The sequence below is a fragment of the Tenrec ecaudatus genome, chromosome 10 (genome assembly GCF_050624435.1).
Source record: "Tenrec ecaudatus isolate mTenEca1 chromosome 10, mTenEca1.hap1, whole genome shotgun sequence".
NCBI lineage: Eukaryota > Metazoa > Chordata > Mammalia > Afrosoricida > Tenrecidae > Tenrec > Tenrec ecaudatus.
The window spans coordinates 28692516-28709864 of record NC_134539.1 but is presented as its reverse complement, the minus strand read 5'-3'; the positions used below and the strand labels follow the sequence as shown (position 1 = coordinate 28709864).

Below are 17349 nucleotides of genomic sequence, written 5' to 3'. Positions count from 1 at the left end.
GATTGTACTGAGTTTATTACTTTTGCTAAACCATTGTATTTTCCTCACATTCAATGCAAAGAAATCAAAGATAATAGGAAGAAAACAGGTTCTCCTCCTTATTCTCACACACACACACACACACACACACACACACACACACACACACACACGGTCTGCTTCTTTCAGCGGGCCTGGGCATATATATATTTTATAAAAGAGAGCACTGGATGGTTCTTGTGGATCATTGTATCATTTTGATGCTGATCCATTGAAAAGAGTATCATCTTCTTCTGGTGACAGAACTTAACTCCATGGGAGCTGTGGCAGTCGGAACCATTTCTGTGACATTCCCAGGTCACACAAAATAAGAACATACTCCAAACAAAGAAATATAATAATCAATCTGTCCAGAAATTACATCTATAGGCTCTTTATTTTAGTATAAAGTAGGAAAGAGGGCCCTTTCTTGGGTACAGATACAAGTATTCTTGTGGTCTAGAGACTGCTGAGTTCATATTCTGTCTGTATAGTGAAGACAAGGTAGATGTCCAGACCGCTGCCTGCTTAAGGCACTTCCACAACATGTCTTGGTTCTTGAAATAAAGGGGTAATTTCCTGCTCTAGGCTGATAATTACTAGTCCTGTATTCACACATTCTGCTGGCTATGAAACTCACCTTCAAAGGCAAATGATTAAACTGAACCACTTGGTAGTTATAGTAACAGATGGTACTTTTGAGAAATCATGTTTTTTGTCTTGGTCGGTTTTGATAGCAAATGTAGATAAAAAGCCAGATCAAAACATGATCTGGAGTATTGTCATTGGCCACTTTACTATCAGATCCCCCATCTCTATTGGACACAATAGCAAGGAGTCCTTCAACACTTGGTAATTTTTTATACAGGAATCTCTTTAGGTCATCCTCCATGAAGAATCCCTTTCTCATGCAGATCAATCTCCACTCTTGGAGATACCTGATTCACTCTGCTTTCACTCCAGGGACAGCCTTAGACACAGACTGTTTTGCAAGTAGCCATCACATGACTCCAATGATTTATTTATTTTAAAAGATTGGTTTAGCCCAAATTAGAGAAAAAAACTATTAAATATATATAAACTAATAAGAATGAGAATATGTTATACCAAAATGTGAAATACAGCAAAGGCAGTCATTAGATTTTGTTTGGTAGTGATAAATGCACATGTGAAGAGGGAAGAGAGACTTATGCTCAATACCTTATCACATAATCTTCAGCAATTGCAAGAGTCAACAGAATAACCCATCTAATAGCAAAAGAAAATAAATTATAAAAATTAGGGCAGAGATCAATAAGTGGAAAAGCAAAAAAAAAAAAAAAAGGAAAAAATCAACTCAGTGATAAGCTGGTTCTTCTAAAGCAGTGGTTCTCAACTTTCCTAATGTCATGACCCTTTAATACAGTTCTTCATGTTGTGGTGATCCTCCAACCATCAATTATTTTCATTGCTACTTCAAAACTGTAAATTTGCTAATGTTATGAATCGGGAGAGCCCAGGTTGAGAACCACTGTTTCTAAAGGATCAACAGAATTCTTCTGACAAACTGCTAGCAAACCTAACAGAAAATAAGAAGGAACAGATGTCAGCATCCAGGATAAGGGATGAAACAAGGGAAATTATGAGGGGCCCCAGTGAAATTAAAAGACTAATAACACATTACTACAAAAGATTGCACTCCCAACAAATTCAACAACTTGGAGAACATGGACAAATACCAGGAAAAACAAACCTCCCCATAATTTCTTATGGACATCAAGAACTTGAACAGATCCGTAGCAAAAGAAGAAATAAATGAGGCCAAGCCCAGATGGCTTTACATGAGAATTCAACCAAGCATTCAGGAAGAGGACACCAATTCTATACAAACTCTTCCAGAACATAGACAAGGACTGTAAACTCCGAAACATATTCTCAGAAGCTAGTGTAACACTGATACCAAAGCTGGGAAAGGATCCCATAAGAATATTGAACTACAGGCCGATATCTCTAATGAACAAATGAAAAAATCCTCAAAATAAATGTGGCCAATAGAATACAAAAGTATATCAAAAAGTAATTCATCAGGACCAAGTGGGACTCATATCTGTAGGAATGGTTCTACATCCAAAATGCCATCAACATTAGCCACCAAAGTAACAAGAACCACATGATAAGAGACACAGAAAAAGAATTTGACAACGTTCAAGACACTTTCCAAATTAAGACACAAAAGAAGATGATATTAGATGGAAATTACCTCAATACAATAAAATCTATACATGAAAAACCAGCAGCCAGTGTTACAATTAATGGAGAAAAGAAGAAAACATATTGATAAAAGGGACCTATCAAGGATGTCCCTTGTCCCCACTTCTATTCAACATCACCCTGAAGGTCTTGGAGGTAAGAGCTAATAATACAGGCAATGGAAGGTTATCAAAGGTATATGTTGGGAGAAAGGAGAAGTGAAATTATTATTTTCAGAAGATATGTTTTTATATATTGAGAACCCCAAAAGCTCCACAATAGGATAGCTGGAAACAATGAGGTAGAGTGGCAGGATATATGATCAACAAATAGAAGTCAACTGGATTGCTGCATACAGCTGAAGGGATTACAGAAAAATAGATCAAGAAGGTAGTAACCTTCACAATAGTCAAGCATAAATTGAAATATCTGAGGATATAGCTAAGCAAAAAACCAAAAGATCTTTCTGAGGAAAACTATAAAACATTATTACAAGAAACAAAAAGGGACCTTCACAAATGAAGGAATATCCTATGCTCATGGGTTGGAAGACTCAATATTGTAAAGAAATCAACCCTGGCCAAGATTTGCTTGTTATTCATGCCAAGCAGCTGGGACTTGGGGTTCACACAAACACAGAGCCTCTGTACACAACTATAAGGGTATTGATCTGTCCCTGTCACTAATCTTTCTACTCCAGTCTGTTCTCCTTGCTAATCAAACCTGGTTTCCCCAGGACTCCTGTTACCCAGAGTGAAAAATCCAACCTTTCAGCTGGTTTACAAAGCCCTTTGTCTACGAGGCTCCCTTTGACCACCTTGAGCCCCAGCCACTGGGCAAGGACCCCAACAGGGCCAGCTGTTCAAGCCAGATAAAAATTCCAACATCAAATTCCAACAATGCAACCCTGATAAAAATTCCAACATAAATTTTCAAAGAAATGGAGAAACTGACTACCAACTTCATATGGAAATGGAAGTCTAGGATTGGAAAATAAATCCTCAAGAAGAAGAGCAAAGTGAGTGGGCTTGCATTACTCGACTTTAAAATTTATTATACAGCCACGATTGTGAAAAGAACATGGTACCAATATAATGATAAATACTCGGACCAACAGATAAGAACAGAAAATCCAGAAATAAAAACAGTGGCATATAGGCAACTTATCTTTGATAAAGGCCCACAAAATATTAGATGAAAAGCAGATGTCCTTTTCAACAAATGGTGCTGGAAAAATTGGATACCATTCTGTTGATGAATGAAACAACACCCTTACCTCACTCCATTTATAAGAACAAATTCAAGGTAAGTCAAAACTATTGGGATCATCAGAAAATTGGGACAAAGATAAGAACCTCAGCACAGGGAATACATGGTTATCAGAAAAAAGAAAGGATATACACCCAGAGGATGATAACAATAGATGAGTGGGAACTTCTAAAGATAAAACACGTGTGCACATTGAGAGAATTCATCAAGAAAGTACTAGAAGAGCGCACAGACTGGGAAAACCATTTAGTAATGACACAACAAACAAAGGGTTTATTACTAAAAGCTACAGAATCCTGCAAGCTTACAACAAGAATTAAATGAATAGTCCACTCAAGTGGTAGGCAAAAGACTTGAATAGAAGATCCACAAAGGAGGAAATCCAAATGACTGATACACATATGAGAAAATGTTCTGGATTATTAGCCATCCAGGAAATGTGAATCAAAACAACTATGAGATATCACCTAAGACTCACAGATATAGTCCAAAAAACCCCCAGAAAGCAACAACTGCTGTAGGGGTGTGGTAAGATAGGAACTCTTATTCATCACTGGTGGTCTTGTAGATATGTAGTCACTGTGGAAAGCAATTTGGTGATACCTAAAACAGATGGAAATAGCACTACCATAACACTCAGCAATTCTGGTACTGGGCATATATCCAGAAGAAATAAGAAACTGACCGCAAGCAGACATCTGCTTTCCAATGTTCTCCCTTGAGCCATTTGTAATTGCAAAAAAAAAAAAAATGGAAACAGCCTAAATTTCCATCAATAGACAGATGGATAAAAAGAGACAAAAAGCAACTCTGATACATACAATGGAATACTATGCTTCCCTAAGAAAACAGTCATGAAACACCTCATTTGGTTGGAAGAGTTGGAGGATACCAGGCAAAGTGAAGTTCCCCAACACAAAGTGTCAAGTACAACATGAGGACACTGAAGTAAGTTCAAACAGCAGAATGGGATAAGGGCAAACGCACCCAATACACAGTTCCCGGGTTGAGGACCAGATACTCTGGCATGAGCCAACCCAGACCAAATGGTGCATGTGTCATCTACACCAGATACAGAGATCATTTGCACTGAAAGGCACCCTTTCCCTTCCTCCTCGACCTTTAAAGCCTCAGAGTGGTAGGGAAAGAATAATGTTGGCAATAGGGAGGGGGGCAGGGGTACTAACCAACCAAAAGGGGAGGGTCTAGATCATATTTCCAAAGGCAAGGGAGAGTTAAAGGAGACCTTATTCAAGTGTGCCAGTTCCTGAGGGTGAAGTTCCTGCTCAGAGCAACCTGCTCCCAGAGATGACTGCAGGGTCAGCCTCAGCTCCAGACATGACTTCCACTCTCCAGATGACAGTGCTGCAGAAGACATCCCTGAAGAGACAGCTAGAGAAAGGAGCCAGCCTGATCCGCCCAGCTGGGAGCACACCAAATAGGTGTGCAACAGACACGTGATGGGAGTGGAGATCAGAAATCCCCGAAGAATCCTGATTGTAGACTTAGGGGGCAGCAATGGCACCCTATGGTAGGTACATACTCTGGTGTCGATTTGATACTATTAAGAGTGAAGGGGTGGAGTTTAGCCTGTCAACCAAGTCGAAGCTTGATGACCTCATTTGGAGGAGCTATAAAGAGCTCATTAGGGGCCAGACACATACTCTCTGCTTTGTTTTCCTGCTGACAAGACACATGGAGTTAAGCTGATGGAACCAGAGCCCTAGACCTGGGGGAGTCACGTGGAGACCCACACCAGCACTGAGATGCTTCCACTGCCACTAGATCCACAAGACTTTCAACCCACTGACCTGTGATCTTCCTGCATTCAATATCATTGCATGTGTTCTATGAGTCTGAAGAGGACTGTCTACACTGGTATCGGACATATGTGCTAATATCAGAGTTATGGACTTGATCTGGACTGAGCTGGAATGTTTTCTCAATATACAACTGTTCTTTTATATAAAGCTCTCTCTTAAATACACATGAGTGTTTCCCTGAATTTGTCTACCGGGACGAACACTCACCCTCTCAGAACTGGTTGAAAATTACTCACCAGGGGGCTACAGTGAAAGTGTAAAGACATAACTGGGGTAAGAGGGCACTAGAACGCTCCATCCCTGACTGCAGGGATAGCAAAGTGGCCTTATATGATGCTCGCCTGTTGGACACAGTGCACGAAGACTTAAAGGTTATATGTTTTCTTAGATAAGTGAGACCTGGAATAGTTAAACCTGGGAGCATTAGGGTTATGACAGATGGCTTATAACATGTCCCAGAGAAATTCACCTATTCTTTGCCATGATCCCTATGATTATCATTATTTTTGTTTGTTTTATTTTTCTTTGGTGTTTATCGATACAAGATATGAAGGAAAGGCAATCTGACAGAGACAGGGAGTGAACTGATGGGTCTTGGGAGGCATGGAAGGGGAGGAGGGTAAGTGAGGTGAGCAAGGAACCAACAATGATAGGTTTAGGGCAATAATAAGTGTTCTAAAATTGATGGAGAGGACCGTTGAGCTTTTCTGGTCATGTTTGCTCAATCGATTTGTATCTGAGAGGAATTACTGAGAGGTGAAGTATGGGTAAACAGTATTTGGGTAGGAGGGAAAACATATATTTCTATATAAATATATGTGTGTATATGCATATGCAACAAGGAAGCAGATGGACTTTAAGCTTCTATTTAAATCTTGCTTCGGTTCAAAAATGGCCTGTACTAATAGTATGGTATTCCATAATACTCACCTTTCTGACACGAAGACAAAATGGGTGCATACGCAAATGTGGTGAAGAAAGTTCATGGTGCCTGGCTATCGAAAGAGATAGCATCTGTGGTCTTAAAAGCTTGTAGTTAAATTAGTGGCCATCTAGTAGAGAAGCAATGTAGCTCACTTAGAAGAAGCACACCACCCTGTGCTATTATGAGGGGTCAATGGGAAGAGGTGTCAGAAGTTCAAAAGCACACAGCCACATTGTGCTGAATGGGCGTGGGTGTAGTGAGAACCCCAAGCACACCTGTAAGATATTTGGGTAGCCCCTCTCAGAATGGCCACTTGGAATGGATGACAAATTCAGCGGGCAGTACGGCACTGATGAACTACATAACTATCCGGTATTTCCTAAATATTTCCTCCCCTTATTATTATGGTTTCTATTTGTGTTACCTCATTAATCCTGTTAGGTTTGTGTATGTTCATTTGTATCTTTAAGAGTATTTAGTACATGAAAGTCAAGATAACCCTTCAGAAACATTTATGGGAGTAATGTTTCCCTGGGAGTTTGGGAAGAGAGAGAGTGGGAAGGGGTCTTATGGAGCTGTTAGCATTGCTGATTGGCAGAGAGCTGTGGCTGACAGCGAGAGCCCAAGATTCCTTTGTGGGAACTACATGGGAAACAAGCATCGGGTGAAGTCCCTCTATCCACATTTGAGGGATGGGGGTAAGGAGTTACAAAACAGAGAACATTGGAGAGATGAAGATAGAAGATCAACGCCATAAATCTGACTTGAAAAGTTAAAATGTTGTCAGTTGATCCTCCCTCAGATGCATGCTGGACCAGATCTGTTCTTCAACATTTTCTGTACTTTTGCTTTGCCTTTGTTCATCCACACGAGGGTGTATTTTATGTTATGTCATTGAAGGTCACACTCTTGACATTATGTTACATGTTGTTCTGTGCTTTGGTACATGCAACTCAAGACTGATGAACCTATAGGGACAGCAAGTAAAATAAGTGTTTTATGGGGGAGGGGGTCAAAGGAAGATGATGTCAATGGTTCCAGAGAGAAAAAGAATGCTTGGAAACTGATATGGTAGCAATTTTACAATTCTGCTTAATGAGATTGAACTATGGAATTATATGATATATATATTCACTCCCAATTAATAATAAAATTTTAAACATGAGTGTTGGATTTAATTATTATTCAGCAGCAATAGAACCCTTGGTGATACAGTAGTTAAAAGCTTGGCTGCTAACCAAAATGTCAGTAGTTTGAAAGAATCCTTAATATTGCTATGAATCAATGTGGGCTGGATGTCACGCAACAACAAGTTTGAGCTATATGCATTGAGCACATAAGCATGAAGTCACTGTATTCAAGACATCAATACAGGGTTGAAAAACCTGGTTTGTATCCTTATGCAGATCTTTAAACTCCTCAAGGACCTTAAGATTGTTTACCATGAAGAAATGTATAGCACTTGAGGAAAGACATATTACAATAACAGAAAATCCATGTATCAGCGTTGAATGTCCATAAGAAAGTGGAATATTTACAAGAGTTCAGACATTAAAGAAATCATGTTCTCCAGAGGAGATTATGAGAGGCTCCATCGAGAAGTTGACACTTGAGTTGCTCTTTTAAAAGCATCCAGCATTCAAGATGGTGCTTGAGATGCGAAGAGGCATAAACCCCAGATCAGAATTGACAAGGGCAATTGGGAGAAGGGGGTATAATAGTATAAAGGCAAAGAGAATAGCAATTTGATCGATGGCTTTGGAAAATATCAGTCTTCAATGAGGGGAATGAGAGCAGTTAAGAATGTCAGGACCAATAGATAATGGCCTGTAGGAAAGCGGTTCTGAAAGCAGAGTGATTAAAGAGGAGTTACAGAATGTGAGGAAGGAACGCCATTTGCCAGCAGCTAAAATCATTTAGTCGCAAAGTGAGCCTCAGTAAATTCTTCACCAAGGGAGTGGTCATCGGAATGTAAAGAGGAATAGACACATGGCATGTGCTTCGAACACAATTCAGTGCACAATGAACCTACAGAAATGTTTGATTTTAACTGAGTTAAACTTGGTATTATTCCATGCTGGAAACATCAACTTGCTAAGTCAGATAGCACATCCTTTTTGTGATGGTCGTTAGGTGCCAAGGAGTCAGTTACAACTGCGAGAACCCCCAGCTACAAGAATGAACCATTCCTCTGTCCGATGCCATCCCCGCAATCACTGTGGCTGATTACGTCAGCCACAGCCTCAATAGCTCACAATTCGGGATCTTTCTTTTTCACTAAGCTTCCACTGACCTTGAACTTACCCTCCTGATAACAGGTCCAACACACGAGACATACCTCTCTCCCTCTCTCCCCCTCTTCTAAAGAGCATTCCGCTGGGCTTTTGTCCAGTGTAGATCAGTCTGTCTTCCTGACAGCCCATTGTGCGGTCGGTATTCTTTGCCAACACCATGTTTCAAAGATTCTTTTTTGGTGGTGGGGGGGGGGGTTTCTGATTCATAGTCCAGCTTTTCCACGAATGGGAGGAGACAGAAACTACCATAACAGGGGTGAGATGCACCCCATTCTCAAAGGGACATATATGATCTTAAACAGTTTTAAAGGTCTTCTGTAGATTTGCCCAATGCACATGTTTGTAGGAACACAAATCTATAATAGGGGAGGGTTCATACATGAATCATTAGAGTCTCATAACACAGATCTTGGTTGTCTTGCTACAGCTATACCCATCTCTTTTCTGCCTACCGCTCACCTCCACACCCAAATAAACTAGTCTCACCAATGTTATGGGAACTTTCTGTGATGTAATGAAACTACCCAGAAGGTAGCTTGTGGAAATGGCTTTTTCAGTAAGTACAATTTCCTAAGGATTCATCTAAGCTGTCATGTGGATCTGTAGTTAGTACCTTTCCATTGTTAAATAGTATTTAGTACTCAATAAATATGGCACATAGTTTGTTTAAACATCCATCCATTAATATTTCCAATATTTGGTAATTATAAGCAAATAAAGCTGCTATAAATAATCATATATGTTTTCAAGTATACAAAAGTCCTCCTTTTTCTGTATGAAGTTCTTGGGAGTACAACAGTGCCCTGTGTGGTGGCTACATGTTGAATTTTTAAGAAACTACCAACTGTTGTAGAGAAAGGCTCATTTGCATTCTACTACAATGTATGATTCATCTAATTTATTCATATTCTTACCTATTAGGATGTTATCATGATATTTTGCTTTTTATTTTATTAGTTTTGTAATGGCATCTCATTCTGGTTTAAATTTGTATTTATTTAATGGCCAGTGATGACTTTTCTTATATGTTTATTTTCCATCTATATGCATTTTTATTCAGTAAATGTCTGCTCATATGTGTTACTCACTTTCTAATTTAATTATCTGTCTGTTTTCCCTCAGGTTTTGAGAGTATCAATGATTCACCAAGTATCTTCTGTGCAGAGAAATTCTACTGTACTCTGGTGAGTTGCCTTCTGTCAGCTCTGACTCAGTGTAACCCTATGCATAACACATTGCTCCTCAGTTTATTTGGATTCATAGAAATCCTGTAAGATAGAGTAGAACTTCCCTATAGGGACCCCAGTGCTGTAATATTTACATAAGTAGATTGCTATCTCTCTCCCAGCAGGTGGTTGTGGGTTTGATGCAGGTCTTTCAATGAGTGGCCATGCACTTTAAGCACTGTACCTGTAGGCTCCTGTACTTTACATTTAACAGAACAAAATATTGCACATCCCCCTGTCATCACCTTGATCATTGGTATGTTTGAGTTGCTTATTGCGCCTACTCTATAGATTCATATCATTCAGGGTTTCTCTTGTTTTTGCTGACCCTCTACGAGACATGCAAAAAAGTTCAAAGAATTCAACTAATGAACAGTTGGTCATTATTGAAAGCTTTTAATGAATATATGATAAAATTACATTCAATTTTAAAGTATATTATACCCAAGACTCAGATATGATAAGATTCCAAATAGAAGATAGTTATGCAAAAATCTGTGTTATGTGAAATAGAGAATGATTGCATCACGTCTTAATGTAGAGTATTTCTATATCATGATGTAACTTCCCAATCAGACCATTACATAATTTCCAAGCTATGTCACTAAATAACTGCCAAACCATTGACAATCATGACTGACACAAGCTGATACAGAATCTTATTAAATCCATAGCAGTGCTACTTTCATCTCACACCTCAGCGAGTGTTATTACAAGATATATATCATGCATACAAAAATAATCAGCAAAATTTTACTATTGTCATAAGTAAAAAATATTAGGTAATGAAGTAGTTATAAGCAAGAGAAGATATATCTTCATAAATTTTATTTTAAAAGAAATATGCAAAATATGTAAGTTTTTATAACATGAAATATTAATAGGCTCTTGAGGCAATCTCTAAAATATGAGGACCTAATAGAAAAATGTGAAATTATTAACTTCTTTAAGAGAGAGAAATCAAGATTCTTTAAGATATAGAAATCAAGAACTTTTTGTTTACAGATATATCATAATTCTTATTGTTTGCGTTAATTATATTTTTTAATAATAAAAGATTAGATATGGTTATGAACTCCTCAAAAAAGGTAGTTTAAGCAATATACTAAATTAAAACAGCTAAAGGAGTGTGAATAAACATGCAAGACACTGATCACGTTTTTACCACAAAGTTTGTTTCATCAATTAACTGACACGCAGTGAAGCTGGAGACAGTTTAGAAAATAACTTCATGGCAATTAATAAATTACAAAGAAGCTCATATTAGAAAAATCCTAAGAAGCCCTGCTGGCATAGTGGGTACTCTTTGGGCTACAAGTTGAGCAGTTCAATTCCACCGGCCTTTCCTTTGGAGAAAGACGATGCTTTCTACTCCCATGAAGAGTCTCAGTCTTGGAAAATCACACAGGCAATTCTACGCTGCCCTATCAGGTCATTATGAGTCAGCACTGACTCCATAGCAATAAGGATGATTTCATTTTTTTTAAAGTTCGCATGTTTTTCCCACAATTCGAAAACTAGAAAAATCACTTAATATTCATGATCATAAATGTAAGTTTTCCAGACGAGGATGAAAAAAAGTAAGTCTGTTAGAAGAAAGTGGTTATGTTTTTGCCTTAGACGTTAAAGGGAAAGTTCTCCTTAAATGAATTTTGGAATATTGAAAAAAAAATGAGACGCATAGCAATTCTTTCTCTTGGGAATCGCAAAGGATAAATTGTCATCTTTTCTGGAGGCATTTGAAGAAAAGCAGGAGATGAAATGCGGGGCATGATGAGTGCCCTTTCCCGCCTTGAGGGCCTGTGATATTCAGTATTCAACCACTCTGAAGTTGGGAAGTTCATTTACCTTCTGTATTATCAACTGGGGAAATAACGGTAGGAACTGATAGATTTTTTTTATTTTTATTTTTTGCTCTTTTTGTTGCTCCCTAGGCAACACTCCTGTTATATCCAATATTACTCTCCGAGCCATTGCAACGTTATAGCAAATATAAGGTCAATAGATTAAATTGTATTTTGATTCTAAACATTTAATTTTTAAAATAAAACATCAGAAGTACGTACTGAAATTTTATTTTCAACACCCTTTAAAATGTATTTTAAGTAATATTATTATGTGCTAATGAATTTGATGCTATCACTTATACTTCCAATTATTACCTATACACTTTTTATTATAAATCTCTTCTAAATAAGGAGTCTTGATGACTCAGTGTGATAATAAATGGACAATTAACTACAAGCTAGATAGCTCAAGTCTACCAACCCCTCTAAAGGAAAAAAATGAGACCATATATTTCTTTTTTTAAATCATTTTATTGGGGGCTCATACAACTATTATCACAATCCATACATCCATCCATTGTGTCAAGCACATGTGTACATTTGTTGCCATCATCATTCTCAAAACATTATCTTTGTACTTGAGCCCTTGGTGTCAACTCCTCATTTTCCCCCTTCCCACCCTCACCCTCCCTTCCTCGTGAACCCTTGATAATTTATAATTTTTTGTTCATATCTTACACTGAGTGATGTCTCCCTTCTTCCACTTTTCTGTTGTCCATCCCCCAGGGAGGAGGTTATATGTAGATCCTTGTAATCGGTTCACCCTTTCTACCCTACCTTCCCTCCAGCCTCCTGGTAGCACTACTTTCACCACTGGTCCTGAGGGCGTCATCTGTCCTGGGTTCACTGTGGATATAATTATATTCTTAGAAATGGGTATGATATGATATTTTCCAGCCAGTTGACCAAGTAGCTATATTCCAAATTTCTTGGAATAAACTAGTGATTGCTTCTAGTGCTGTATCAATTTGCTGAAGTACTTTTGTTGACATTTCAACAATTTCTGGAGCCTTGTTTTATTGCCAAAAAGTTCAATTCAACTTGGGTTTTGCCTTCAATATCATTGGTTCTTGCTCATGAACTAGTTTTTTAAAATGGTTGGATGTCGACCAATTATTTTTGGCACAATATATGCTTCCCATCTTCTTTTCATATTTCCTGCATTGTTCAAGATTTTGTCCAAAGAATCCTTCAATATTGCATATGAGATTTAAAATTTGTCCTCACTTCTTTTAGCTTGAAAATACTAAGTGTGACTTTTTTTGCTTTCAAATCAGTGGTTTGCACAATTTCCTTTAATACTTCACTTTGTCTCCTCGAGCTCCCTGTGGAATACCATATTTCATTCTTCTACTTCATTTTTAATTCCAGTCACTGTAGCAAGCTTCAGGGTCCTTTCTGATATCTGCTTTGGTCTTTTTTTTTTTTTTTTGGCGTTTGTTTGTCCTGTTCATGATCTTTTGCTGTCTTCAGTATTATGTTCTTGATGTTATCAGACAATTCATTTGGTCATAGATGTTCAGTGGGTTGAGGTGGTCTCTAAGACCACATGGAGTATCCTCAATGCTCTATTTCAATTCTGGTGGAATGTTTTAATGTTATTTGCCTTTAGTCTGCACATGACTGTGAGAAGTTGATGACTTATTCCACAGTTTGGCCCTGGCTTGTTTCCCCTTATGATCTTGCACTTCTCCATCATTTCTTTCCACAGATGAGTCACTTTTATTTCTTTGTATGCCATCAGGTGAAGCTCATGTGTAGATTCATGATTATTATGCTGAAAAGGTGATTGCAATGAATAGTAGTAGTTGATCTTGCAAAATTCTATCACATGATCTCCAGCAGCATTTCTATCACTTATCCTTTCTCTGTTTCAAATTGTCACAGTCTAATAGCCAATTGCTATCTATACATCTTCACTGCATGTGTCAATCAATTTCAGACTGACAAAGTGAGTTAATCCATTCAATTTCTTCTTCATTGGCTTTAGTGGTGGTGCTTAAATGGGCTAGCCATATTAATTGTCCTTTCTTTCAGATGAATAAATATTATCACATCACAAACAGCAGTGTGCTTCAAATTGCATCTTGAATTTTTCTTCTAAGAATGAATGTGATGCTACTCCTCTTCAATTTGTCCATCCCAACTTAGTGAATCATATGGTTATCCAACTCAAAATGGTTGTCCAATACCACAAAATCGAAAATCTAGATGAAATGGAAAATTGTCTAGAAACAGACCTCTACTCAATTTAATGGAGACTCATGTAAAAAAATCCTCTACAGATCCATCACAGAAGAAGAAACAGATTAGGTTAAAAAGTTTCCAATAAAAAACCTGGATTCAAGGGCTTCATTCGGGAATTCTACCAAGTATTTGGAGAAGCTGATACCAATTCTATATGGACAATTCCATATAGAAAGAAATCATCAAACTCCTGAATCATTTTATTAAATGAGCATAAGCCTAATACAAAACCAAGTAAAGACATCACAGTGACAGAGAACCAGAGCCCAACATCCCTTATGAACAAAGATGCGATAATTCTCAGCAAAATGGCCAATACCATTCTTTTTCACTCCACCAATGCCTAGAATGCCTATCATTATCAGAATAGATACATTTGAATTATGGTGCTGACAAATGATATTGAAAGTCTCGTGGACTGACAAAAGAACAAACAAATTTGTCTTGGAGAAGTACAATCAGAATAATCCTTACAAGAAACCATGGTGAGATTTTGTCCCATGTATATTCGACCTGTTATCGGGAGAAACCAGTCCCTATTAATTGTAATGGACTCAAAGGCACATAACAGCAACAACAGCCTTGTGGAATACCAAATGTGTACATATATGTATACACACACACACACACATTCACATCTGTGTGTATGTTTTGTGGGATTCTGCTTGAAAGTCACTGTGTTTTTTAAGTGGTTTGTTTTGGTTGTTTTGTTGTCTGGTTATATACTGTTGCTTTGTGTTCCTCTGTCTAGTTTTCGTGCATGTTAGTGACTCCACAGGTCTGTCTGAATAGGACAGGCTGGATGAACTATCTGGAGGAAAAACAACGGGACCGACAGTTCCGGGGGGACTTGGGGTGGGGGGTAGGGGGGGTAAGGAAGTGGTGTTAACAAACCCAGGGACAAGGGAAAAACATGGGACCCCAAAGGGTAGAGAAGGGGGAGTGGCAGGCCTGGTGGGAAATGATCAAGGGTAAGGTTGCTTAGAGAAGAGGTATACTCTAGCCCAGGTGGCAATGAAGCATGGTAGTAGGGCAGGAGGAAGGTCAAGGGAGATGGAGGAAAGAGCTAGGAGTCAAAGGGCATTCATGGAGGTCTAGACAAAGACATGTACATGCAAATATATATAGGAGGTTGGGGAAATAGATCTTTGTGTCTATATTTATAGGTCAAGTATTAAGGTGGCAGAAGGACCTTGGGCCTCTACTCAAACACTCCCTCTATGCATGAATACCTTCTTTTATTAAATTGGAACTCTATGATGCTCACTCTCCCGACACAACAGCTGGAGCCAACATGGGTGAACAAGTAAATGTGGTGAAGAAAGCTGATGGTGCCCGGCTATCAAAAGAGATAGTGACTGGGGTCTTAAAGGCTTGAAGATAAACAAGCGGCCATCTAGCTCAGAAGCAACAAAGTCCACATGGAAGAACACACCAGCCTGTGTGATCGAGTGGTCCCAAAGGGATCAGTTACCAGGCATCAAAGAACAAAAAATCATATCATTGACTGCACACCTCCATGATAGGATCGCTGAAGACAAATGGGTGCATAAGCAAATGTGGTGAAGAAAGCTGATGGTGCCCGGCTATCAAAAGAGATAGTGTCTGGGGTCTTAAAAGCTTGAAGGTGAACAAGCGGCCATCTCGCTCAGAAACAAATAAGCCCACATGGAAGAAGCACACCGGCCAGTGCGATCACGAGGTGCCCAAGGGACCAGATATAAGGCATCATGCAAAAAAAAAAAAGATATAAGTGTGTGTATGTATGTGTATTTATGTGTATATGTATATATGTATGTGTATATATATTATATTAAATGTAGGGGGAAGTGCAGAGTGGAGACCCAAGGCCAAAGTGTCAGCCAATGGAGATCCCCTCATAGAGGGGCTTAGGAGAGGAGATGGGTTAATTAGGGTGTGAGGTAGTATCGATGAAGAACACAGCTTTCCCCCAGATCCTGGATGCTTCCTCCCCCCAACTACCATGATCCGAATTCTACCTTGCAGGGCTGGATAGGACAGAGGCTGTACACTGGTACATAGGAGGGTTGGAGATACAGGGAATCCAGGGTGGATGATACCTCCAGGACCAAGGGCGTGAGGGACGATGCTGGGAGAGTGGAGGGTGAGTGGGTTGGAAAGGGGGAACTGATTACAAGGAGCCACATGTGACCTCTTCCCTGGGAGAGGGACAGCAGAGAAGGGGGGAAGGGAGACCCCGAATAGGGCAAGATATGACAAAATAACGAGGTATAAATTACCAAGGGCATATGAGGGAGGGGGGAAAAGGGAGGGAGGGGGGGGGAAAAGGAGGACCTGATGCAAGGGGCTTAGGTGAAGAGCAAATGCCTTGAGAGTGATTGGGACAGGGAGTGTATGGGTGTGCTTTGTACAATTGATGTATGTATATGTATGGATTGTGGTAAGAGTTGTTGGAGTCCCTAATAAAATGTAAAAGAAGAAAAAAAAAAGAATTATGAGAATGAATCCTTGCGTGGTGATAACATAAGTGCACATTAAGGTTCATGAAGTAGTTTAGTGATAATCACAATGCGAATAGAAGTGCTTCAAAGCAGAAGGAAGATAACAAGAAAAACTGCAGTTAAATTGCAAAAACTACTGTGAAGTTTAATCCAATGTCTGACAACTCTCTTGTTTTAGGACGGACTGAACTCTATATGCGGGTCAATGGTGATGGGTTTTCACGAGTAAATTGCTAGGCTAACCAAAACACACACAAAAAAAAGATGCTTCATTTGAAAGATAATAGAACTGAGTACTCATTGAATATTGCTAATCTTATCATTTCTTCCCTGATTCTTCATTTAATAATCTTAATCCCACAATAATAGAATGTTTTAAGCAAGGACGAAGATTCCTCAGGTGCGCAAGTGGTTAAGAGCTCAAACAGTAAATGAAACTGGTTGACCTGTGACTCTGGAGACAAGCTTGGTGATTCTCTTTAAAGGGCTATACCTGGAAAGCACAATTCTAGTTCGCACCTAGGGTCTCTATGGACTTAATGGAAACATTAACAATCACACATAGATACACAAACAAACAACAGAAATTCATTTCTTTCTATATTATATTCTAAGATTATGCAATTAGAGCAACCATCTTAATTAATATGCCATCAGATTCAGAATAGAGGTTTGGGGTTTGTGTTTTTACTCTTCAGTTAGATGTAGTGAGGGTTAACTCCATGCTTAATCTCCCAACTTGGTTTTAACAATTCTCAGCACAACTATAGGTAAAACATTAATTAAATAACCACTATTAATAACCAGGGGAAAATTCATTCAACTCATTCTATAAACTTGACTAAGTTCTAGGGTTTTCCATGAGGGGAATTGACTACCTACCACACATGTAGATTTTATTAGAGGCAGAGAAATCGATATTTTATAGACAAGTCATTTACAAACAATGTCAGGAAATTGAAAACCTCGAGATTAATGGCTGACTGTG

General features: G+C 38.7%; 1 pseudogene; it reads right to left on the bottom strand.

Moving 5' to 3' along the window:
• Nucleotides 1-546: 546 nt before the first annotated feature.
• On the bottom strand, nucleotides 547-910 carry LOC142458458 (ragulator complex protein LAMTOR3 pseudogene; annotated as a pseudogene).
• Nucleotides 911-17349: the final 16439 nt, after the last annotated feature.